Genomic DNA, 24,554 nt, shown 5'->3' on the forward strand with positions numbered 1-24,554 from the left:
TTACGCAGCAAGGGTACATTAAGAATGTACAGTCAAGTGAAGAGTGTAAATGTAGCAACCCAGGGACCTTGAGCCCCTGTGCCCTCACTGCAAAAACCTTCAGTTCTCCCCAAATGCCATCCTGAACATTGTTTTGTGATTCCCCTTAAAATTCTGTAGAGGGGGAAATTAGGAATTCCTGGTTCTGCTTTAAGTAGGTAAGGGAGAGTGGATATCTGGAATGAGAGGAGCTGTCCTTTATAAGGACAGGCTGAAGGTCCTTTGTACTTCCAGGCAGGAGAAAAGATGTATTTTATTTTATTTTATTTTCCCCTCTTTAGCATAGTTTACTTTCATGAATTCTCCTGAGAAGGAAATTCATTGTGCTAATTCCTTCATATGTTGTTACATTCTGTAGATCAGGGCAATTATCTTTTGGACTGAGAGTAGGGACTTGGGGACAAAGTGAATGCCTCTACCCATACATGTGTCTTATATAAATGATCAGCTCAGTTATCATAATGGACCTGAAACTGGCAGAGCTAAAGTTCTTGCTTAATTTGGATGTTTCAGGGGCTCCAAAGAAATTAGCAGCAGCTGTTTTGTAAATCAGGCTGTGGGAAGTGTTGCAGAAGTTGCCGAAAAGCAAAACTCCTGCCTTGCCCATGGAAAGAGGAAAATCAATCCTTCAAAAGTTGGGATCACTAAGTTTCTACAACAGGGGTCTTCAAACAGCATAGCTGACTGGAGAATTCTGGGAGTTGAAGTCCACAAGTCTTACAGTTGCCAAGTTTGGGGACCTCTGTTCTACAAAGTCATAGAACTGAAAGATAAAAACCTTTTCCCAGTGGCCATTTGTTACCTTTTCAATTGCTAAAGCATCTCACCTTTGACCATAGAACTCTTGTGTTGTGGTTCCATCACATCTACGCATATATCAAGAAGTAAAGAGAAAGGATCGTAAATGGAATTGGAAGAAGCTTTCAGTTGCACAGATACAAAATTAATCTAATGGCATTAATAAGAGTAGGGAAAGATGTCACCTTGCTCAGGAACAGCAGATGCATGTGTTTCTGTCTATACTCCTGATAATTTGGGCCTATATTAAGCTGTTATGCAAATTGCACTCCATAATAAGCTCTTTATGTATAATTCCTAGTTGTGCATGCAATTACAGAAGCTATGCTGGAAGAAGAAAACATGCATTTGCATAGTTAAAAGGAGATGCATTTAATAAGAGTTGGAATAAAATTGAGGAACTGAATTCAGTGCCAAAAGCTATGTAGGAAACACATAAAACAGAAAAAAAAGTATTTTAATCATAGAATGTACAAAGTTTTTTTGTACAATGATCAAGATACAGCACTAATTTTTACAACAAACAGGAAAAGTTGAATGGGTAACAGCAGAGTTTCCTTGACAACTGCTTTATCATAGCTATTTTCTGGAATAGTTTTTGAAGGATGGATGTAGATTTTCCAGTGTAGTCTAACCACCTTGAGATTTTCTGGTGGCATAGTTTCCTGACTAACCAGGATTTTGTCCTATTATTCTTCTGAATCCAGATGCAGTTGGTTAGAAATAGCAGAATAAATGCTATTTAGTCTGCTACTTGGAATTCAAGTCCTTATGCATGAGAACACCAGTTCATGCCAAATTGCCTTCTGGATGTCAGAATAGTTAAAGAAAATAAATGTGTAAGGAAGACATTAAGTTAATGACTGCTGCTATTACTTTCAGCTCTACTGTGCTTGCTTTTGAATAAATCTGAAGCTAAAAGAGAATGTGCTGTTCACTAAGCTACTGTGGAAAAAGGTACTTTTTGGGAAAATTATAACTACTAGCTCCAGTTCTTTTCTGTAGTCTATTTTACGGAGCACCTATCTGAATCCTTGTAACTCAGACTCAGCTGGCATTAATAACACAACTGCCTTAACTACAACAATAATGAGGAATATTTTGATGGCCATATTTAACATTTCTGGGAAGAGGAGAGCTGCAGTGAGTAGGATGACAATAGAGGAGAACAATAGCGATGGCAGGTTTTGTTTTCTGCTTGAGACTTGGGCAAAATATTTAGAGGATGAGTGGATTTATTTTCTGCAATGATGATCCATTCCCTGCCTCAGAGTGGCAACAAATGATGCCTCAGATTTGTGGTTCTGGTCAGAAGGGGCTGTGAAAGGGGGCTTAGTCTAGAAGGCCTGAAGCTACAGAATGCTCGGATTTTAAAAGTTAGGTGTGAATGTTTTCTCCACATCTTTTGAGGACTGAGAGGGAAGGGGATATCCAGCAATATCCAAAACATTTGGCTTCAGTTAGATTAAAGTCTAGCTAATGAATGCTTGTGCACCCAGAGTAAAGAGCAGTGTTTTTCAATCTTGGCAACTTTAAGATGTGTGGGCTTCAACTCCCAGAATTTCACAGCCAGCATTTGAGGGATTTAAATTCAAAGACCCTTCCTAAGCATAAGCCAGGTGCTCGGACTCTATTGGTGATGTTTATTTTGCGATCTGAATCCATGGCAACTTAACCCTAACCTTAGCAGGATTTGGATCCAAATAGGATTTTTCCATCTATTTTACACAGAGAAGAAAATATGTGGGATTTGAAATACTTAGAGGCCTCCTAAGCATAATGACCATCTCTGGAGGCCTAATCCTAATCCTACATCCATCTAGGGTTTTTTCATGTATTTTCTATGTATGGAAAGGCAACTAAAATCTGGGGGGGTTGAAAAACAAGAGCCTTCCTAAGCATGGCTGGCTGAGGAATTCTGGGATTTGAAGTCCCACACATCTTAAAAGTTACCAAGGTTGAAAAATACTGAAGGGAAGGGTATTTGCGCTGCAAGAGCCAACCACGTTGGGAATGTGAATTATCTGTCTGGGCTACAGCAGGCTTATGCCACACTTCGACCTCTAGATGGCACCCGAGGACATCTGCTTCTTCCCACCCCTCCTTTGTGACACCTCTTCTGGTAAAAACCTTCCATCCTATAAACTTCACTTATCTTAAGGTATTTGCAAGCCCCCTCACATTTACCTTCCAATGGCCAGTGTGGGTTTTCCTGACAGACATGAGGGCGGGTTGGGAAGGGGGAGGCTGTGAACTTCAGCCCCTCTATTTTCAGGGCCAAATTATTGCTTCCACTTCCATTCCAAAAGGGTAGGCAGGGCTGCCCGCTTGCACACAATAGGTTTAATATTATATATATATTTATATATGTTTATATTTTATATATTTTATTTGGTCAAGCATCTATTAGATAACATATAATTAGAACATGATTAAGACGACATGAAATGGGTACAAATAAAAAGGGACATTAGGACATGGACGGTAGTAATGAAATGAATTCAGCTTTTACAGCTTTTAACCCCCCCCCACCTCTATTCCATCCTGCGCATGTCATTCCGTTCAGGTTTCGGGACATTCGAGCCTGCCAATTAGGCGGCAGCTGATGGGCGAGGAAAGTAAAGTAAAACCTGCCTCCTTCGTTACCTTCCACTTTAGCCACGCCCCCCGTGCCTTAGGACACGCCCAAACGCTATAAAATGCCCCGCCCGAGTTTGCTTTAGCCCAAAAGAAGTTTTGGCTCACTGGCGGCTTCCTAAACGGGTCGATTAAGTGAGGAAGACTCTCGACCCGTTTGTTGGAGGTGCTTCCCACCCCCGGAATCCCGGTTTCCACGAAACATGGTAAGTGAACAAAGGATTCTCCGAATTATTGTTTTTTTACATCTAATCGGAAGGGAAATTTTTTCCGACTTCCGGTGATTTGCGGGCGGTGAAAGTGAAGTCGGGGGAGAAATGTAATGGTCCAAGTGGGGCCTTGTCCGGCTCCCGCGACCCGTGGAGGAAGGAAGGAAGGAAGGAAGGAGTCAGAATGGACCTAAAAGGCTTTTTTCCACAGTTACGGATAAAGAGCGGGGAGCGATAAAGGGAAACTTCGTCCTGGCTTGTTTCTCCGAAGTAGCGCTACTACGCCTTTCACTTTCTTTCCCCCACCCCGCGGGAGACTCAGTTCAACTCCGAGATCCCAGTTCTGGTCGGTAGAAAGAAGCGGCCCCTGGCTCCGGCTGATAGTAGCACACACGACCGCCCGCATGGATGGATGGATGGATGGATGGATGGAGAGAGCTGTTGGGACGTTTCCTGCAGGGTGTTTCGCCCATCAGGAGGCGGGAAGTCTGTGCGCCGGTTGCCTAACTCACTTCGTTGGGGCATGGCATCCTCTCGAAGTCTTTCCTTTCTTGCGCCTCTCGGCTTCACAGATTTCCGTGGCTGCAAGAGTAGAGCTCTATCGTTGGTTTGCGGGTTGCTATAGGCTGCTTCAAGAGAGCAGTAAATCATCCCTGATATTTAGAGATAAGCAGTTGGAGGTTTGGAGCTGATAAGTACAGGCTGAGCTGTATTGGACAGTTTTGAATGAGGGATCCGTTGGTGTTTTCTGAGCTTGGTGGATTTCTTGCAGACCTTTCATTACCCAAACTAGGTAACATCTAAGTTACCTAGTTTTGGGTAATGATGAAACGTCTGTAAGAGAACAGCCGAGCTCAGAGCACCAATGACCTCTCATTCCTGCCCCAGCTACTGTTGCTTAGTAGTTGGTATGGATGGCTGAAGAGAGCGAGGATTCAGATGAGGGGCCAGGACCATTAAGAGAGTGGACTGCTGCCTTCAGAGATTGTGGGGGCTGGCAGCAGCGATGAGGAGGTTCCAGAGGAGCCTGTGCCAAGTGTGTGTGTGCGCAGGGCTGCTCTAAGGAAAGAGCAGCTGCAGCAGCATGGGCAACTCGGGAGTAAGGCTGCAAGGCAATGGCCCCTCCTTCAAGAAGATAAAAGCCAGCTGTGAATGGGACATTCTTTGCAGGAAGCAAAGATGTTTTGAAACTCAAGCCTCGTGGACATTGCAGTATCTTAGTTGGGTATTTGAAGACACTTGTGTTGTAAAATATTTGTAGGTAACCTTATCTGTTATTCTTGGCAGCCCCCACAGCTTTGGCCAGGCTTGTGCTTATCAGAGTTAGTTTGCAACAGCCTTTTAACCGGGGATTCTTAAAAATCATTAAAAGGTTTCTGTTCCCTTTGGTTCGTGTTTTTTTTTAAATTGGAAAAGGGTTGGGGTCAGAACAGCTAAAATATTCTTTTATAGGTATCAAATTGTTAAAACCCACCCCTTTCCTAGGAAAATGAAATATTTTAGGATATACTAAAAAGGAGAATATTTCCCCTAAAAGAGAAGTAGAAACTCAAGAGAGCCAGAAACTCAGCTCCCCTACCTTTGCTAATGTTCCATTAAGGCCTGGGCCAGCCTATTCTATATAACAAAGATCTATCTCCTCCAGGTAGAGCCATAATAGGAATTGCCCAAAGCCCTTTAATTACATCATCCAGCAAGGCTCAACCAAGTCTAGAACTCAGGACAGCCTACAGAGTTGCCCCTGCATGGCCCCATGGGAGTCTGACAACCAATCAGAATACAAGCTCAAATTCAAATCCCAACAGAGGACATAAAATCGAGGGACTCTCAGCATTTTGTCCCTTCATCCAAGGCATGTGAACCTGTCCATCAATAAAGCATCTTTCCAAGCAACCTCCATGAATCCAGTGTCTTTTTCCCCACTTGGAACTGAACCCAGAAGGTTATTTCATTGAACAAAGTCTTGAATGCTGTAATATTGGTAATTACTCATGTGAAAAGCTCTAAAATTGTGAGCAAGCTCCTGTATTCTCACCTTATTGTTTCTATGAAACGGATGGGCAACTCTTGCCCAAATCTTCCAGGATTTGTACAGCACAGAGAAAAGAAGGCTGTTTCTCTTTTTGAAAAGCTACCAGTAGGAGGTGGCCTAATAGAGAAACTTTATCTTGCTTTTAGGAGCAGGATATGACTTGATGCTTCAGTCTTGTGACTCAGCTTCTTTGCCTTCATTTTTCATAGATACCTGCTGAGTCATTTTTCAGGGAAAAGGGAGACATTAGCATATGAAGTTTCAAATCCTGTTAACCTGCAATAACCTGCACTGCTTTTCCAATATTTTTGAGTGTGTCTACTAATAATTAAAAAAAAAACCCTTTCCTAAGTAATACTTTTCTATAGCAGGCACGGAAAACAATAAAAACAGGAAGTCACAATATTGCAAAATGACCAGCATCAGCACTTCAAGCCACATTTTAAAAGGCTTCCTTAAACACCATAATCTTAATCTTAAAGTAATATAAAATGTAAGTGGCCAAGTCTGACCTTGAAGATATGTGACTTTGCTACTTGCTGTAAAAGGTTTTGAGAGCATTGAAGAAAGCCAGTTACAAATAGGAAGAGCAGAATTTCTGAATGGATCTGTTGCATATATGATGTCCAGGCCAAATCAAGTCAGGGCTGCAGAGCACCATTGGATACCCTACAATGGTGACGAGAGTTTGTAGAAGATGCATAATTTAAATTGACATTGTTCAAATACTTCATCTGAGAGATAATTTTTAAATGTCAAGTTTAGGCAAGAATGTGGTGTTTAAGTTAGGGTTTAAGATAAAGTGCTGTTTTCTGATGGTTGGCTGATTTTTTTTAAGGCTCACCGTAATTCTAAATTCTACAATATCTGCCATCTATTTGTAAATAGTATAGACTACATCAAATGAAATCATTTTCCAAACATTATTGGTTCAGTTTCATGTTTCTAGGTAAATATGAAATCTGAAATACTTTTACTTCAGAGTTTTTATTGTATTATCTCCATTGATCTCACACCAAGCCTTCTAGGAAGATGGCACAATTTTTAGAATAAGAATTCAAGATGTTTCATGGTGCTCTTACAAACAGCTAGCATTTACCTGCAACAGGAAGGAAATAAGTTGCAGTGTTTGTTCATATTTTTAAAATCTGAAGCAGCTTCAGAACTCTACCGTTTGGGTGTAATGTCAATCCAGCTATTAGTGATTTTGGGCTAACATTTGACACTCTTAATACTAAAATTCTGAGCATGAATTTTCTGAATTTAAGTCATCAAGCTCTTGAAGAATCACCTAGTAGGGGAGATGGGCAGCATAGACATTAAATAAATAAATATTAAAATACATATTTGGGCTGCAGCTTCCAATCATCTGCACCCAACTTCACCAGTACCCATGTTGGCGGGGAATACTGGGAGCTGCAGTACAAGTCATCTGAAAATGGTTAAGTTGGAGAAGGCTATTTAAATTTTCAGGCTGTTCTCTACCCTTTTTTAGTGCTGAAAGATAAGATAATTAAATTGCTTGCCTGAAATGTTTAGGTGGGAAGACTTTTGAGGTGGGAAGACTCCATGAAAGCTTCTATATTCTGCATATAATTGCATCTCAGGATAACGCTTGCTAGGCAGTGCTTCACATTCAGGTTCAAAAAAGTGTTTGGAGTATACAGGATAAGGATTGGAGCATTCGATTAAAGCAGTTGGTCATTTTGTGGAATTATGTAGCAGCTATGAAGGGCAGCCATGTGATTCTAGAAAAAGATACAGCTACTGCGAGATCCATTGAACAGGTATTATATTTTGCCCTCTTGCATGCAGGAAAGCATCTTTGGGAGATCAAATCTCAAGTGTTTGCAGCTCCCATATTTACTGTAGTTGATGAACGTAGCTGATGTAGCTGCAACTCCCCAAAATGTATGTCATAAAGAGTGGATACTTTTCAGATGCTGCACCTTTTTAAAAATGATGCTAATGGCACTTTTAGTCTTTCTTGCCCAATGACGTGTGTTTGCATACTGGTTTCTGTGCTTTTCAGCTATTGTTGAAAAATAAAACTGGAGCCCAACCTCATAATTAATGCATTGGCAGCTTTTAACAAAATGCCAAATTAAGATTAGGTAGTTGTTACCATTGAGATGGGAAGTGATTGAAATGGGAAAAGAGGTGATAAGCCACCAGGGAAAGACCAGGGAAATCATCAATTCAAAACCATAAAAAAGCGAAAGTTAGAATATTTCGGACATGTGATGCGACACCCAGAAAAATGCAGTATACTTCACTTAATTCTCCAAGGAAAGATGTAAGGCAAACGAGGTCCAGCCAGAAAAAGAACAACATGGCTTCAAAATCTAAGTGAGCTTGTTTGGACAAAACAGCAGTTTTTTTGTGCGGCCATTTATTTATTTATTTATTTATTTGATTTGCCAATTGTTTACAAGATAATAAGTATAAGTGTATACATAGTTGTGAATACATGAAATGGGTACATATAAGAAAAATAAAAGAATAAGAGAAACAATAGGACAGGGACGGTAGGCACGATGATGCGCTTTATGCACGCCCCTACAGACCTCTTAGGAAAGGGGTGAGGTCAATAGTAGACAGTCTAAGGTTAAAGTTTTTGGGGTTTGGGGAAGAGACTACAGAGTCGGGTAGAGTATTCCAGACATTGACCACTCTATTGCTGAAGTCGTATTTCCTGCAATCAAGTTTGGTGCGGTTTACTTTGAGTTTGTATCTATTGTGTGCTCTTGTGTTGTTATGGTTGAAGCTGAAGTATTCATTGACAGGTAGGACATTGCAATGTATGATTTTATATACCATGCTTAAGTCAGACCGAAGACGGCGTAATTCAAGGTTTTCTAGTTTTAGAATTTCAAGTCTGGTGGCATAAGGTATTCTACAACGAGTAGAGGAGTGGAGAACTCTTCTTGTGAAATATTTCTGGACTTTCTCAATTGTGCTAATATCAGATACGTAATGAGGGTTCCAGACTGATGAACTGTATTCGAGTATTGGTCTAGCAAATGTTTTGTATGCTCTGGTTAGTAGTGTGATATTACCAGAGAAAAAACTACGTAGGATTAGGTTAATAACTCTTAATGCCTTTTTGGCTATGTAGTTGCAGTGGGCTCTAGCACTTAGATCATTAGAGGTGAGTATTCCAAGGTCCTTTACAGAGCTTGGGTCATCAACAAGATCTTGACTATTCAGCTTGTATTTTATTTTCTGATTTTTTTGCCAATATGTAAGACAGAGCATTTATTTGTTGAGATTTGAAGTTGCCATTTGTTTGACCATTGAGATACATAGTCAAGATCTTTTTGTAGGGTAGCAGTATTGTCTGTGGTATTGAACAGCTTTACATCATCAGCGAAGAGAACGCAATTGCTCTTAATATGATCACAGAGGTCGTTTATGTAGAGTATGAAGAGAGTTGGTCCTAGAACACTGCCCTGGGGGACACCACTATTGACAGGTACTGGATTTGATAGGACGCTCCCGATTTTGACCATTTGTTGTCTGTTTGACAGGAATGCTTCTATCCAGTTATTCAGTTGTCCAGAGATACTATAGGATTTTATTTTTAGGAGTAGTTTGTCGTGTACCACTGAATCAAAGGCTTTACAAAAGTCTATGTAGATTGCGTCTATTGCTTTGCCCTGGTCGAGTTGTGTCGTCCATATGTTTTTGCAGTGTAAGAGTTGCAGATTACAGGATAGTTTTTTTCTGAAACCAAATTGTTTATTGGAGAGTAGGTTGTTTGTCTCTAAGTAGAGGATGATGGATTGGTTAATAATTGATTCCATGACTTTACAGGTGACGCAGCATAAGGAGATTGGCCTGTAATTTTCAACTAGGCTTGGGTCTCCCTTTTTGAAGATGGGGATGACTGTGGCTTGTGACCATAGGTTAGGCAAGGAGCTGGTCCTGAAAGATTTTTCAAAGATTATGCTTAGAGGTTTGGCTATGGCAGTGGATAGCTTTCTTAAGAAGTAGGCACATATTCCATCCGGTCCAATAGATAGAGATGGTTTTAGATTGCGTAGTGATTTTTCGACATTGTCTTCTGTGAAATCGATATGTATTAGATCATTGTTGTTATCTGTGGTACGGCTAGGAAATACTGGGCATGATCCATTGCTGTTTACAAATACTGAGCCGAAGAATGTGTTAAAGATGTTGGCTTTAATGGTGTCGTCGTTGCAGTCTTTACCATCAGGTCCTATCAAGGGAGGGATGGACCTTGAGTCTTTTAGTTTGTTGTTTACAAAATTGTAAAAAGCTCGGGTGGAATTGGTGCTTAGAAGGTTTTCCTCTTGTTTAATGTGATAATTGGTGCATTCAGTCTTTATCTGGTGGCATAAATTTTTGTATCGGTTTTTGAAATTGGCAACGTGACCAGATTTGTTTTTCCGCCAGAGTGATCTCTTTTTGGATTGAAGTTTCCTTATTGATATGGGTAGTCTGCTTTTTTGTTTTGTTTTGGGAGTTGTTGGAACATATAGTTTGATGACTCTTTTGACTTCAAGTAAAAATACGTTGTAATGGTCTTCAACAGTATTGCATCCAGTGAATAGAGATTGCCAATCAAGGGATGAGAGATCGTTGTCTATAAGATCATAGTTGCCTTTTTTGAAGTTACAATAGGGTATTACATCATTGTGGTGATTTTTGTGTGGATGTATGTTGAGACAAAAGTCAATCATATTGTGGTCACTACTGGAAAAGGGTTCTTTAGTTTGTATTCCATAAATTAGGTTCAAACTGTTGCAGAAGATGAGATCGAGGCAGTTGTTTAGTCTAGTGTTGTTGATTACTAGTTGTTCCAGTCCCAGATTTGTAATAGCATTGTAGAAGGTTGTGTGTATGATTTCAGTTGTACAATCATTTAGGGTCCAGTCAATATGAGGTAGATTGAAATCACCAAGAAGGATAAAAGGGTATGGGCAGGATGCAGCCCATGTTAGTAATGTATTTAGCTTGTTTCCATGTTCGATGTCATAATCAGGTGCTCTGTAACATAGTAAGAATCGAATTGTGATATTTGAGGATAGTTCACAGATGATGGTTTCAGGAAGGGCAAGCTCCTGGGTAACTTGGATATTTTTTAGATGTAAGGATTTTTTATAGAATATAGCAACACCACCTCCTCGACAATTTTCACGATCTGATCTGTAAACATGATAGTCTCTTACTGTGGTAATGGAGTCGGGGAGAGATGCATTGAGCCATGTTTCACAGACAAATATAATGTCGAAGTTAGCCATATTTAGGAGGAAGAGAAATTCAGGTATTTTATTCACGAGGCTTCTTGCATTGAGTAGTTTGCATTTAAGGCCGGCAGTAGTTGGAATTGAGGTAGTTGGGGGCGTGCGTGCCTAGTCTTGGGTGATGGTGGATGGGTTGAGGTAGGGTTGTGGTTGAGGGTAAATGCTGAGTATTGGGTTGCGTGGCTTACTTTTGATACAGTCAGCATGGTAGTCAATGTACAGGTCCTTCTCTCCATTGTCTAGACGGTTTTTGAGTTTGATGCGGAGTACACGGGAGCGGGCACATTGCTGTATGGTTAGGTCAGGGCGGCAACGGAGGTTCTTATGGTTGATGTTGGTTTTGATCGCCAATATGATTGCCAATGTCCGATGACCGATATAGCACAAGAAGAAGAAGTTAGTATTGACTTGCATAAAAATTTCAGCCATAGCTGCACTTTCACTTCATCCAGACAGAGGCAGACAGAGCTAATAATATCTAGCACAGCCATGTCCTTAAGTGTTAGGGTTTGGGGATTGACCCCTAGCAGAGTATTGCAGCAGTAGTCAAGCCAGGCAGCCAAAGGAGAGCGGAAGGGCCCCAGAGTATACACACACTGAACACAAACACTGTTTGTAGTTTAAATAGTTTTTAATCCAGTTAGAGTTTAAGCATTGTCATTCAGTCCATTAAGTTATTCACAGTATTTCCATCCATTAAGACTCACTAGTATAGTCCAAGTTAAGAGTCCTTGCAATATCTTTATCAGCCGATAAAGATATCTTCTCCTCCTCCGGTTTCACTCTCCAGAGAAACAAACGCTGGATATTCAGTAGAATTACGCAATAATCAGCAAACAGTAGCAAACAATAACTGTTCAGTCATAGGCACTCACAGTAAGTAATCACAGTTAGTCGCAGCAACACACAGTAAGTCGCAGCAGCACACAGTTACAGTCAGACAGTCAGCTACAGACAGTAAGTTATCCAGCTTCTAATGCTTCCTTATATTGTAACTTCTAACCGCACCCTTAATCGGCTAATTGCCTGCTGCATTGTGCTTAAAGTGATAAGCACTTAAACCATGATATCTAAGTTTTATATATTTATTCACCCAAACCATATTTGGTATCAATGTTATACCTAACATACTCCCCTTTTGGGTGAAATAAATATATAATACCTTTACAATCTAATCCCATATTTTTCACAACTCTCCTGGTGTTTACTGGCACCTTGGGCTTTAGTAAAATTATCAGCTAAATTGTCCTCCGACATACAGTATTCTAGCTGAATCATCTTACTTCTTACAGATTGTCTCACGTTTAGGTATCTTAGATCTGTATGCTTGCTCCTTGTTTTTACTCCAATATTTGTGGCCATTTGAATTGCTGCCTGATTATCTTCATGTATAATTATAGGATAATCTACAGTTATACCTATATCAATTAACATTTGTTTATACATTATTAACTCTGTACATAACAATGATAAACAGGAGAATTCTGCCTCCATAGTAGACAAACTTATATGCTGTTGTCTTATTGACTTCCAGCCTATTAATGTCTTACCCAGCATTATGGCTGTTCCTGAAGTCGACTTTCTAGTGTCTCTTTCTGATGCAAAGCTAGCATCTGCATAAGCACACAGAATTAAATCACCCTTTGGTTCTAAATACAATGAATAATTCATTGTCTTTTTAAGATATCTTAATATCCTCTTAGCTGCAATCCAGTGTCTTTCACATGGTGCAGAATTGAATCTAGCCAACTGATTCACGCAGTACGATATATCTGGTCTAGACCAATTACTAATATAACTCAAACTACCAATTAAAGATTGATAAATCACCTTATCAAACTCAGGGCTTTGTTCATCAGTGTTGCTAAACTCCTGACTCATTGGAGTCTTAGCTGGCTTACAAAGCTCCATCTTGTAATCTTTTAGTAATTTGCTTATCTTATCTTCCTGAGATATCTTAAAACCTTTCCGTGTTTTCTTTATATTCAAACCGAGATACTTCTTTATCTCCCCTAATTGCTTGATCTTTATTCTCTTTCCTAATGATGCTATTATTTTATTTGCTTCATCATTAGTTTCAGTTATCAAAGCAATATCATCTGTGAATAGTAATAATAATGATACTTTCCCATTTGTCTCCCTCTTAAACAAACATGGATCGGCTAAACCAGCTTTAAATCCTATATTGTCTAGTTCCTTTACAATATACTGGTTCCATTCATAGCCTGATTGTTTTAGACCATAGAGACTTTTCTTTAACAACCAACAATCATTATTATCCTTATTTTCACTTTTAATACCAACAGGTTTTTTTCATATAAATAATATGTTTTAATGGGGCGTGCAAGTAAGCAGTTTCCACATCTAGATGGTTAACTATATAGTTTTACTAGCTGCCCACACTAAAGCTGCCCTCAAGGTTGCTGCCTTAAGACTAGGTGCAAACACCTCATCGTAGTCATTAGCATTCTGCCTAAAACCTTGGGCTACTAACCTTGCCTTATGGATTAAATTACCATCTTTATCTATTTTTACCTTAAATATCCATTTGCAGCCAATGGTTTTCTTTCCTGCAGGTAATTTGGCATTCTCATACACCTTCATATCACTTAATGAATTCAGTTCCTTATTCATTGCTGCATACCATCTTTCTTTTTCCTTAGTAGGATACTTTTTAATTTCTTCAACAGAATTAGGAACTTGATTAATCTGGCACACTGTGTTAGCCTGGTACCTATCAGGCGGTCTAGATACACGTGTAGTTCTTCTGGGAATTATAGGGCTTACAGGAGGACTTTGTTGAACTACTACCTGTTCATCTTCCTCATCCTGTTCAGCTATTGAATCTGTTTCTTCCTTTATGGGCACTATTTCATCCTGTATTTTTCTCTTTACTTTATTTTTAAAGTTACAGGGATAACTAATGGGATTTCTATAGGATTCAATAATTACATCTTTATTGGCATCCTGTTCTAATTTCTCCCATCCTTCATGTTCTAGAAATTGGGCACTAGCACTACATAACACTTTAGATGTGCCTTTCTCCCAAAATCTATATGCCCTATGGTTTGCCTGATAACCAACGAAGAAAAATCTTTTAGCTCTATGTTGCCTTTTTTTCTGAGTTGTGCAGGAATATGCACCCATGCTGGTGCACCAAATGTGTGCAGGTAACTTAGATCAGGTTTCCTGCCATGCCATCTGGTAAATGGAATTTCACCTGTTGTTGTATTAACAACGTTGTTCAATATGTTATTAGCACACATTGTAGCCTCCCCCCACAAAGAATCAGGTAACCCAGAATCATTTAACATTGTTCTAACCATTGCCTGTAGTGTTTGGCCTCTTCTTTCAATAAAAGCATTATGTTCTGGCCTGTATGGAGCAGACTTCTTATGCTCTATTCCAGCTACCTTAAGTCTGTTCTGGAATTTGTTATTAACAAATTCCGTACCATTATCTGTCACCAGGGTTATCAGTTGACGTTTAGACTTTCTTTCAGCAAACCTAAGCCAATTGAAAAAATATTGATATGTTTCAGTTTTGCTTTTCATTAAATAGCAAAACCCATATCTAGAATAATGATCCATAATGCTCAGTATATATCTAGCACCCCCCATACTGGGTTTCTTTGGACCTATTATGTCTGCAAATACTACTTCTAAAGGTTCTTTTGTTTTGAAACCATTTAGCCTATTTGCAGGCAATACCTTACTCTTATCTTCACAGCAAACATTACAACGCAAATATTTATCACAAGGTTTTAACCTTATTCCTTCAGATAACTCAACTGTACGTTTTAGCATTTTAAAATTTACATGCCCCAAACGCCTATGCAATAAATGGATACATTCATCATGAGGCTTTATATTATTAAATACAGTTTGAGCCTCCCCTTTCTTACTATTATCTAAGACATATAATGTTCCATTTAAAGCTGCAGTTACCCTTTTGTTATCTTTTTTCAATTATGCAATTATTATCTTTAAAAGTAATTACATAACCTAATTTATCTAATACCCTTACTGAAAGCAAATTAAACTTTAGTTGCGGTACATACAACATTTTTATATCCTGGTTTATGTACGGACAACGTGCAAAACCTTGACCTTTCGCTTTCAGGTTCCAGCCATTAGCAAGAGATATATGTTGAGAGCTTGTAGACATTTTTATAAATTTTGTCTTATCTCTTGTGATGCAGTGGGATGCGCCACTGTCAACCACCCATAAATTATTCTTCACATCAGAGTTGCTAAACATGGCTAGTTCAAATGCTTTCTTTGGCTTTTTTACATTCTGGCTTTTTCTCTTTTTGCAGAACCTTGCCAGATGTCCTCTGCCTCCACAATTAAAACACTTTTTAATTGTGTATGCCGTCGAAGATAAATTCTCTTCTTCCAGGTGCTTTACTTTGCTTTGCTGGTTTCTTTCAAGCTTTGAAGATAATTTCTCTTCTTTCTTATCTTCTCTCAGCTCGTCACGCTCACGCCTTCTTCTGGCTTCTTCTAGTAGCCTGCCTGTAATCTCGGTTAATGAGAGGCTTTCTTTTGGCAATACTTCCAACGAAGTTACATAGTCATCATAGCTTTGATCTAATGAAGATAATATTATATAGACTTGTTGCAGTTCATTAAATATAAGCTCTTTTTCTTGCAAATCTTGAAAAATGCTCTTCATACAGTTTAAATGAACTAACATATCTCCATTCCTCTGAAGATGCGTTGAAAAAGCTTCCGTGTAAGATTTATATGTGCTCCTACACTGTCCCGAACATAAATCTTCCTGAGGTTCTCCCAGCAGTTTGCAGCATTTTCTTCTCCACGAATATGGACAAGCTGCTGATCACAGAGAGTCAGTCCTATGATGCATAAAGCCTGCTCATTCTTCAGTTTAAAGTCTTGTAACTTTTCTTTATCATCATCATTAGCAGGATCCCATCTACTCACATCTGGTGGGTTTGCTATAATGTCCCACAATCCTTCTCTGCGTAGAAGTAAACTACATTTCATTGACCATGAAACATAGTTTGTTCCATCCAGCCTGGATATCATGGACAGTTGTGACAAATTTACTTGTGCCATTACTCTTCAGATATTTTGACTATTTTAAACTAATTAAAACAGTTTGTTATTACAGTAATGTGCAACTCACACCAACTCTCTCTGCTATATCCTGGTTAGTTAGACTATGCTGCTGGGCCCATAACCAATGTTAGGGTTTGAGGATTAACCCCTAGCAGAGTATTGCAGCAGTAGTCAAGCCAGGCAGCCAAAGGAGAGCGGAAGGGCCCCAGAGTATACACACACTGAACACAAACACTGTTTGTAGTTTAAATAGTTTTTAATCCAGTTAGAGTTTAAGCATTGTCATTCAGTCCATTAAGTTATTCACAGTATTTCCATCCATTAAGACTCACTAGTATAGTCCAAGTTAAGAGTCCTTGCAATATCTTTATCAGCCGATAAAGATATCTTCTCCTCCTCCGGTTTCACTCTCCAGAGAAACAAACGCTGGATATTCAGTAGAATTACGCAATAATCAGCAAACAGTAGCAAACAATAACTGTTCAGTCATAGGCACTCACAGTAAGTAATCACAGTTAGTCGCAGCAACACACAGTAAGTCGCAGCAGCACACAGTTACAGTCAGACAGTCAGCTACAGACAGTAAGTTATCCAGCTTCTAATGCTTCCTTATATTGTAACTTCTAACCGCACCCTTAATCGGCTAATTGCCTGCTGCATTGTGCTTAAAGTGATAAGCACTTAAACCATGATATCTAAGTTTTATATATTTATTCACCCAAACCATATTTGGTATCAATGTTATACCTAACATTAAGTCTTGTTAATAGCTCATGCTTCATGTTGCATGAAAACAGATGATTATTTATTGCTAGTTGGGACTTTCCGCAACTGGTGAGTGGTTTAATCATTGCAGCCAATTGCTAGTTGTGATTTACTTGTTCTAGAATAAATATAACGGAAGTGGTTTCTTTCCACAGCGTGAGTGCATCTCCATCCACGTTGGCCAAGCCGGTGTCCAGATTGGCAATGCCTGCTGGGAGCTCTACTGCCTTGAACATGGCATCCAGCCAGATGGGCAGATGCCCAGTGATAAGACCATTGGGGGAGGAGATGACTCCTTCAACACCTTCTTCAGTGAGACTGGAGCTGGCAAACACGTCCCCAGGGCTGTGTTCATAGACTTGGAGCCAACGGTGATTGGTGAGCTACTTTCAGTAATACTAACATTTTAGAAATACTCAGTGGCAAGGAAGGTTAGAGGTTCATAGAAAAACAAACATTTCTAGTTCAAGTCGGAGATCCAGTGCCTTGCATTTCAAGTAAGGGAAAGTAAGTTAAAAAAACCACACCAAATCGGGCTTAGATCCTGAAGAACAGGGGTCTTCAAACTTGACAACTTTAAGACTTGTGGACCCATTCTGGCTGGGGAATTCTGGGAGTTGAAGTCCACAAGTTTTAAAGTTGCCAAGAGCAGGATATCCCTGCTAAGAACATTATGACATATCTGAATAAACTCTGTTGAATTTTTTGACTGGATATATGGTGGATTTTTGTTTTGGTATAAGGAATTAATTTGTGCTAATATGAATTTTTAACCTATTCAATCATGACTTTTTAATTTAATATTCTTAACATACATAAATATCAAAAAGAAAAAAATTAATAGAAACCAAAACAAATTAGAAAAGGGACAAACCCAGACAAAGTAATAAAGGAAAACAAAAGCATGTTATATTTTATACTTTTAGTACTTGCTGATTTACTAATAAATGTACCTCTATATTACCTTTATTGTCGTATGTATGTATGTATGTATGTATGTATGTATGTATGTTATTCAGCTTTGTTCGGGTATTTTCCCATGTCATTATAGTTGTGCTTTTAAAGTTGTAGCAACGTTTCGGCAGAATCTCATCTGCCATCATCAGGCTTCTGTACTGTGCTCATCTGTGAGAAACGTTGCTACAACTTTAAAAGCACAACTATAATGACGTGGGAAAATACCCGAACAAAGTAGAATACCATACATATAAATACCCGTGAAAACTTAAGAACACACACACTTAAGAACTTAAGAACACACACACACACACACATGTATATATCTCAATCACTGTCCATCTTGAATACATAGTAGAAAGAGTAAGCTTGAGAGTTCACAAGCTTGATACTGTATGGAACAAAACTGTATCTGAACTGTATCTGTATCTGGATGTTCTTATAAATATAATAACATTTACTGCTGCATCTGATTAGTAGAAACTATTGTTGTTGTTTTTCAAAACATATCACACACTTCTTGCAGCCATTTCTTTTTTTTTTTTTTTGGAACAAATTTTATTAATTTTAAAGACAAACAAACCATCATTAACCATTGAATACATAAAACCTCTTTCCATTATTAATTTTACAAGTCAAGTAAAATATTATTTTATACAACATAATTCTGTTTTACACCATTTCCATATGGACATATAAATATCTCTTAGCAAATTTCTCATTATTTCTCTTTTCGTATTCAATTTCATTATTATTGTTATTTTCTATATTTATCCAATTTATAATCATCATCTACATTTCTCTCTGACTTGATTACCATTATTCTCATCGAACATTCCTCCGAGGTTTTATTAATTCTCAAACAAACATGAACACACAAAACACAAAAATATAAAACTTCTTTTAAGAAAGTAGTTTGGCCCCAGATTACCTCTCTTTGTATGGACTCAATTAAATTCGTGCTCATCTTATATACCATTACCTATCTTATTTACCATTCTATATCTTCTATATAACTTCTCCCCGCTTTTCATTCTTCTTGATTCTATTTTATTTAATTCATTTTAATTTAAATCATTGTATTTGTATTTTTTGTCCATTCTTTCCAAATTATCCATTTATCTCATTCCCTACAATAAAAAAAAAAAAAAGGATTTCTCCTGAAATCACTGATCAGAGTATGATGCCTTTCTATCCTCCCCCTAAATTAATATTTAAAATAACGCCTAGTACCCAGTCTGATTCTGCTTAGTACATTCTACCTACTAACTTTTAAAAAGAGAAAAAAATAATAAGTCCAAAATAATTAACATAATTAGATAATAAATCTAAATGTTAAATCTTATAACATTCCAATTATCTATTTCAAAAAACAAATGCTAGAATAATAAGTTGATAGTAAAATCAACACAATAGTCAATTAAACTCTTTAATTAAACTTAATATTTTAAACATTCCTTTTAATATTTTATTAAATTTTAAAGTCTATCATTACTAAACATTTCAATATTTTAATTTTTTATTAATTCTTATAACATTCTAATTTTCTATTTCTAATACAAATACTACAATACCATCTTATGTACCTTGCAGAATCTTCTTTTTTAAAGAAATTATACTTCACCCTTTATCCCTGAAAAAAATTCATTTTTCCCCATCTTGTTTCATACCTTTGTGGCTTCCCCCCCCCCTTTCCCTTCCTTTCTTATCCCACCTGGCCTTTTTACCTCCCCCTCTAGTAACCTCCGCCTTTTTAGCTTCCCCTCTCTGTTGTATTCCTTTTTTCTTTTGCTTAGTAACATTGTGTTGATTTTGCATCTTATTTTTCTCTTTCTTGAGCGTTTTTTTAAGTCTTAAGTCCTTCATTTTCCTTCCTCTCTTTCTCCTTTCTCTTAATTAAATTTTTAGATTCATTGAAGAGGGCGTCTTCTTCTTCTTGTTCTTCTTCTTCTTCTTCTATTTCCTCCATCTGTTGTTGTGTTTGCTGATAAATAGCAAGCGCCATTTCTAAAAAAAGGAAGGCTTCCTTCACAGCGTCCTTACTTACTTTCTTTATTTTTCCATATTCCTTAAGTTCATCAACAGGTAAAGCCATTGTAAATCTTTTCTTTGTTCTTCTTCTTAAAGCAACCAAAATGTTTCAAAAGTTAGAACAATTCCCCAAAGTCCCAGAGACATCAGTCCAAACAAAGCACAAAGTTTTCACTTTCTCTTCCTGGGGTGGTATCAATAAAAAGGAAAAGAAAAAAAACCCAATCTGTATTTTAGAGCCTTGTTGCAATTAATTTCCAGTCTCAAAATCTTCAAGGCATCTCCTCCAGCAAGATCTTAATATTTTTTTGTCCTCTCCCTTCCCACTTATAACAAGAAGCCAAGTTTTTACCTTTTATTAAAAAAAAAAGACAGGTTTCTCAATGGCCATTTGTTGATTCCATAGGGAAGGAGAGTAAACTTTCCCTTTCAGCACCTCAGTTTTGCCGCTTGAAATTCTCCTCTGGAAACAAAGTATCATTCAAGAAGTCATAGTTTTCAGGATTAGGCATCTCTTAAAGTCCTGGGTCAGCCAAAAAACTTTCTCTTAGAAACTTTCTCCCCTCTTCCTCCTGCTCAGTCTTACCCAGCTGCCGACTTTCTTGTGGCAGCCATTACAGACCACCGCTCGACCGCCTTGAGAAAAGGGGTTTTAGCCGGCTGGGTAGGGGGTCTGCAACACCCCCAAACCCCTCTCCGGATCCCCCCTATCTTCGGCTGCCTCTGCCGGGCAGCCTTAGCCTCCAGATCTGTCAGGATCGGAGGCACCAAGACGGCTAGCGCCGCGGGGATCGCGCAGGATCGCGAATCCCTGCCGCTGGCGAAGCCGACAAACCGGAAGTTCCTTGCAGCCATTTCTTAATATCTGTCATAATACCAGACCTCCAATTTCTCAATATTCTTTTACCCATTTCCCATGTTCAATAAAACCATAATTCCTGATAAACGCTCAGATTCTAAAACATTGCCATATAGTTCAATACTTTATCATATTTATTTAGCTGCCCATCCTCTCCCAAAGGAGATTCTGTATTGTGAACAATAATACTGTATAATAAAAATTTAAATGCTGTATTTTCCCATAAGTCTGTTCTGACTCAACCCTGTTACCAGCAAGAAAATCTCGAACAAACGCAGCAACTCAAACCTTCTCGGCTTTAATCTACAAATAACTTCTTTGTAGACAAAAGATGGCTTGCAGCCAATTAGTCCAACCAGAAAAGCCTTGACAGTATTCTTCAGATAAGCCGGAGTCTCCACACACAAGGCTGAGTCCTTAGAATGTTTTTGCTTTCTGCAAAAGCAAAAACCTTTTGAAACCAGGTTTATATTCCCTGGAGGGAGGGGCCATTACGTTGCATCCTTACTCCCGAGTTGCTGTGCTGCTCCAATTGTTCTCTTCTACGAATCATCCTGCGCTCACGTGCACTTGGCACAGGCTCCTTGGGAACCTCCTTGTCACTGCTGCCAGCCCCTACAATCCCTGAAGGCAGCAGTCCACTCCCTGATGGTCCTGGCCCCTCATCAGAATCATCACTCTCCTCAGCCCTCTGCACCTGCTGCCAGCTAACCACAACAAAGTCTACAAGTTGTCCTCAACTTGACTGTAATGGAGTCTGCTCATTATGGTCATAAGTTGTGGTTGTAAAGGAAGTCATCATGTAACTGACTTGATTGTACATTTTTTTGTGATGTACATTTGTGATTGTACATTTTAAGTGAATTAATGAAGTGAAACAGAGGACAAAGATTCAGAATCAAGAAGAGTTGTGCAGTTGAACAATGCAATTGAGAGCAATTGGAATACACTGAAATTAATATTTAAGGTGCCTTTATTTAAGGTGTCTCTTGCAGAAAGACTTGGCCACTTCCACAACTCTTTTTCGTTCTGGATTCTTGTCCTCCGCAATCATCTCAGTGCCATCTCTTAGTTTACCCCAGAAGTTAAATTCTTCTGAAGACAAAATCTCTCTGAAAGCTTTCTCAGTAGATACATTTTTGAAGAAACATATCTTGGGTTCTTGATCACACAATGTCACAACAAAATAAATACCTTTTTCATTAATTCTTTTCACAGATGAAGTGCGCACTGGTACTTACCACCAGCTATTCCACCCTGAGCAACTGATCACTGGCAAAGAAGATGCCGCTAACAACTATGCCAGAGGGCATTACACGATTGGCAAAGAGGTCATTGACTTGGTCATTGACAGGATTAGGAAATTGGTGGGTGATTTCTGCTGCTGAAGGATCCCTCAGTTTGGAAATGTGAAATAAAGAACTATGGAGATGCAGAATTTTAAAAATAAAACCTCCGTATTAAGTGGGATAAGATCCCCTGATGCATCTCCTAGTTTCACAGTACAGAATCGTCTGCTGCTTCTAGTGCGACTCACTGAATGTTTCTCACTTTATTTTTATGCTTGCTGGCAAACAATTTATTCTCTTTTTAGCCATGATTGAGTTTTGAACAGTAAATGTGATGAATGAATAAGAGTGAAGTTGCATAGAACCCTTAGGGCCACAGGTGTCAAACTCAAGGCCTGGAGGCTGGATCCAGCCTGTGGGGTATTTAGATCTGGCCCACAAGGGCCACTCTGGGAATAGTGATGCCTCTGCCAGCAAAAATGGAGCTTGCAAGGGCCTTGCGCAACCCTCCCAAGCTCCATTTTCGCCGGCAGGAGTGGGATTAAAATTTCTTAACTGGTTCTGTGGGCATGGCCTAATTTGTGGGTGTGGCTTGGTGGTCATGTGACTGGGTGGGCATGGCTTGCTGACAGGGTGGGGCGGGGCCAGCCAGTGGCATGATTTGCCAGTTCTTCTGAATTGCGGAGAATTGTAGCAACCAGTTCTATAGCAGAATCCGACCCCTGAGGAGGCCCTTGCGGACAAAAACAGAGCTCAGGTGCCCATTTTCAATAGCAGAGTGCTCAGGCCACCACAGCGCCCTCCCCAACACAAGTGATGTCACGCAGGCCATGCCCACTCCAATCCCCAGAAGGAAAACACAACCCTGAAGTGGTCCTCAATGAAATAGAGTTTGAAACTCCTGCCTTAAGGTATTTGCAACAAGTTTATGGGAAATTAGTTTGACAGTAGCTGGATTTGAACTTTAGGTAAGTCATAAAATTTATTTTTGGTATAGTTATGTTTGGACCTAGTTTTTAATTTCTAAACCACTGCTTATGGTTTTGCATCATGAGTTGTCCCTGGTTTGCAAGTTTAGCAAACAGTGGCTTAAATCATTTTTTTTAAAGAGGTTGACCATCTGAGTTACCAAAAGAATGAAAAGAATTACATCTTAGATCAGGAATGATGTAGAGGAGAACTATAAAGACTTTTATTACCAGGAAGCAAATGAGAAGGAAAGACAATTCCCAAGCAGCCTTCTAAATGTTGAATTTAAGTTGCTGTCATTCATGATAAAGGCAAGGGCTAGAGAAATTGGCATTCACCATCTGGAAGGCTGGATGGTATACTCTACAATTATTTGGAAGTTACAGGATATTCTCAAACAACTGAAGGGGATTGAATTTCTTCTAGTACTTTCTTGAGTGTTAATGGTGTTTCAAGAAAATACTTGAAAATCAACAAGAAAAAAATCTGGTTCTTAAAATTGACACTGAATCCACTTTGCTTTTTCCAACAGGCTGACCAGTGCACAGGTCTCCAGGGTTTTCTGGTCTTCCACAGTTTTGGTGGTGGTACTGGCTCTGGCTTTACATCCTTGTTGATGGAGCGCCTGTCCGTTGACTATGGCAAGAAGTCCAAGCTGGAGTTTTCCATCTACCCAGCTCCCCAAGTATCCACAGCTGTCGTGGAGCCCTACAACTCCATCCTGACCACCCACACCACCCTGGACCACTCCGACTGTGCCTTCATGGTAGACAACGAAGCCACTTATGACATTTGCCGACGGAACCTTGACATCGAGCGCCCCAGCTACACCAACCTCAACCGCCTTATCAGTCAGATTGTGTCCTCCATCACAGCTTCCCTGCGATTTGATGGTGCCCTGAATGTAGATCTGACAGAATTCCAGACCAACTTGGTGCCCTACCCTAGAATCCATTTCCCTCTGACGACCTATGCCCCAGTCATCTCTGCTGAAAAAGCCTACCATGAGCAGTTGACTGTAGCAGAGATCACCAATTCTTGCTTTGAGCCAGCTAATCAGATGGTGAAATGCGACCCTAAATCACGGTAAATACATGGCCTGCTGCCTGTTGTACCGTGGCGACGTTGTTCCCAAAGATGTCAATGCTGCTATTGCCGCCATCAAGACCAAACGCAGCATCCAGTTTGTGGACTGGTGCCCCACTGGTTTCAAGGTTGGTATCAACTACCAGCCCCCGACCATGGTCCCCGGAGGCGACCTGGCCAAGGTGCAGCGTGCTGTCTGCATGCTGAGCAACACCACAGCCATTGCTGAGGCCTGGGCCCGCCTGGACCATAAGTTTGATCTGATGTATGCCAAGCGTGCCTTTGTCCACTGGTACGTTGGGGAAGGGATGGAAGAAGGGGAATTCTCAGAGGCTCGGGAAGACATGGCTGCTCTGGAGAAGGATTACGAAGAGGTCGGGGCCGATAGCGTTGATGCGGAAGAGGAGGAGGAAGAAGAATATTGATTTTTCATTGTGTTAATTTTTCCATTCATCACCCCTGCCTTCTTCTGGATTCACATGACTGTCTATTGTGTGAAAAGCTTATTAAAAGTCTGTTTCAGCTGAAA

At 39.4% G+C, this 24,554-nt stretch overlaps 1 pseudogene across 1 annotated transcript; it reads left to right on the forward strand.

Annotated features, from left to right (window-relative positions):
- The first annotated feature begins 3,548 nt into the window (after positions 1 to 3,548).
- On the forward strand, positions 3,549 to 24,554 carry LOC148132237 (tubulin alpha chain-like; annotated as a pseudogene). Its single transcript, XR_015747754.1, has 4 exons — positions 3,549 to 3,680; positions 16,990 to 17,212; positions 21,900 to 22,048; positions 23,472 to 24,554. The product of XR_015747754.1 is annotated as a tubulin alpha chain-like (transcript).

The sequence above is a fragment of the Notechis scutatus genome, chromosome 2 (genome assembly GCF_049901735.1).
Source record: "Notechis scutatus isolate UNSWTSFEM ecotype Mainland chromosome 2, rNotScu1.2, whole genome shotgun sequence".
Classification (NCBI taxonomy): Eukaryota; Metazoa; Chordata; class Lepidosauria; order Squamata; family Elapidae; genus Notechis; species Notechis scutatus.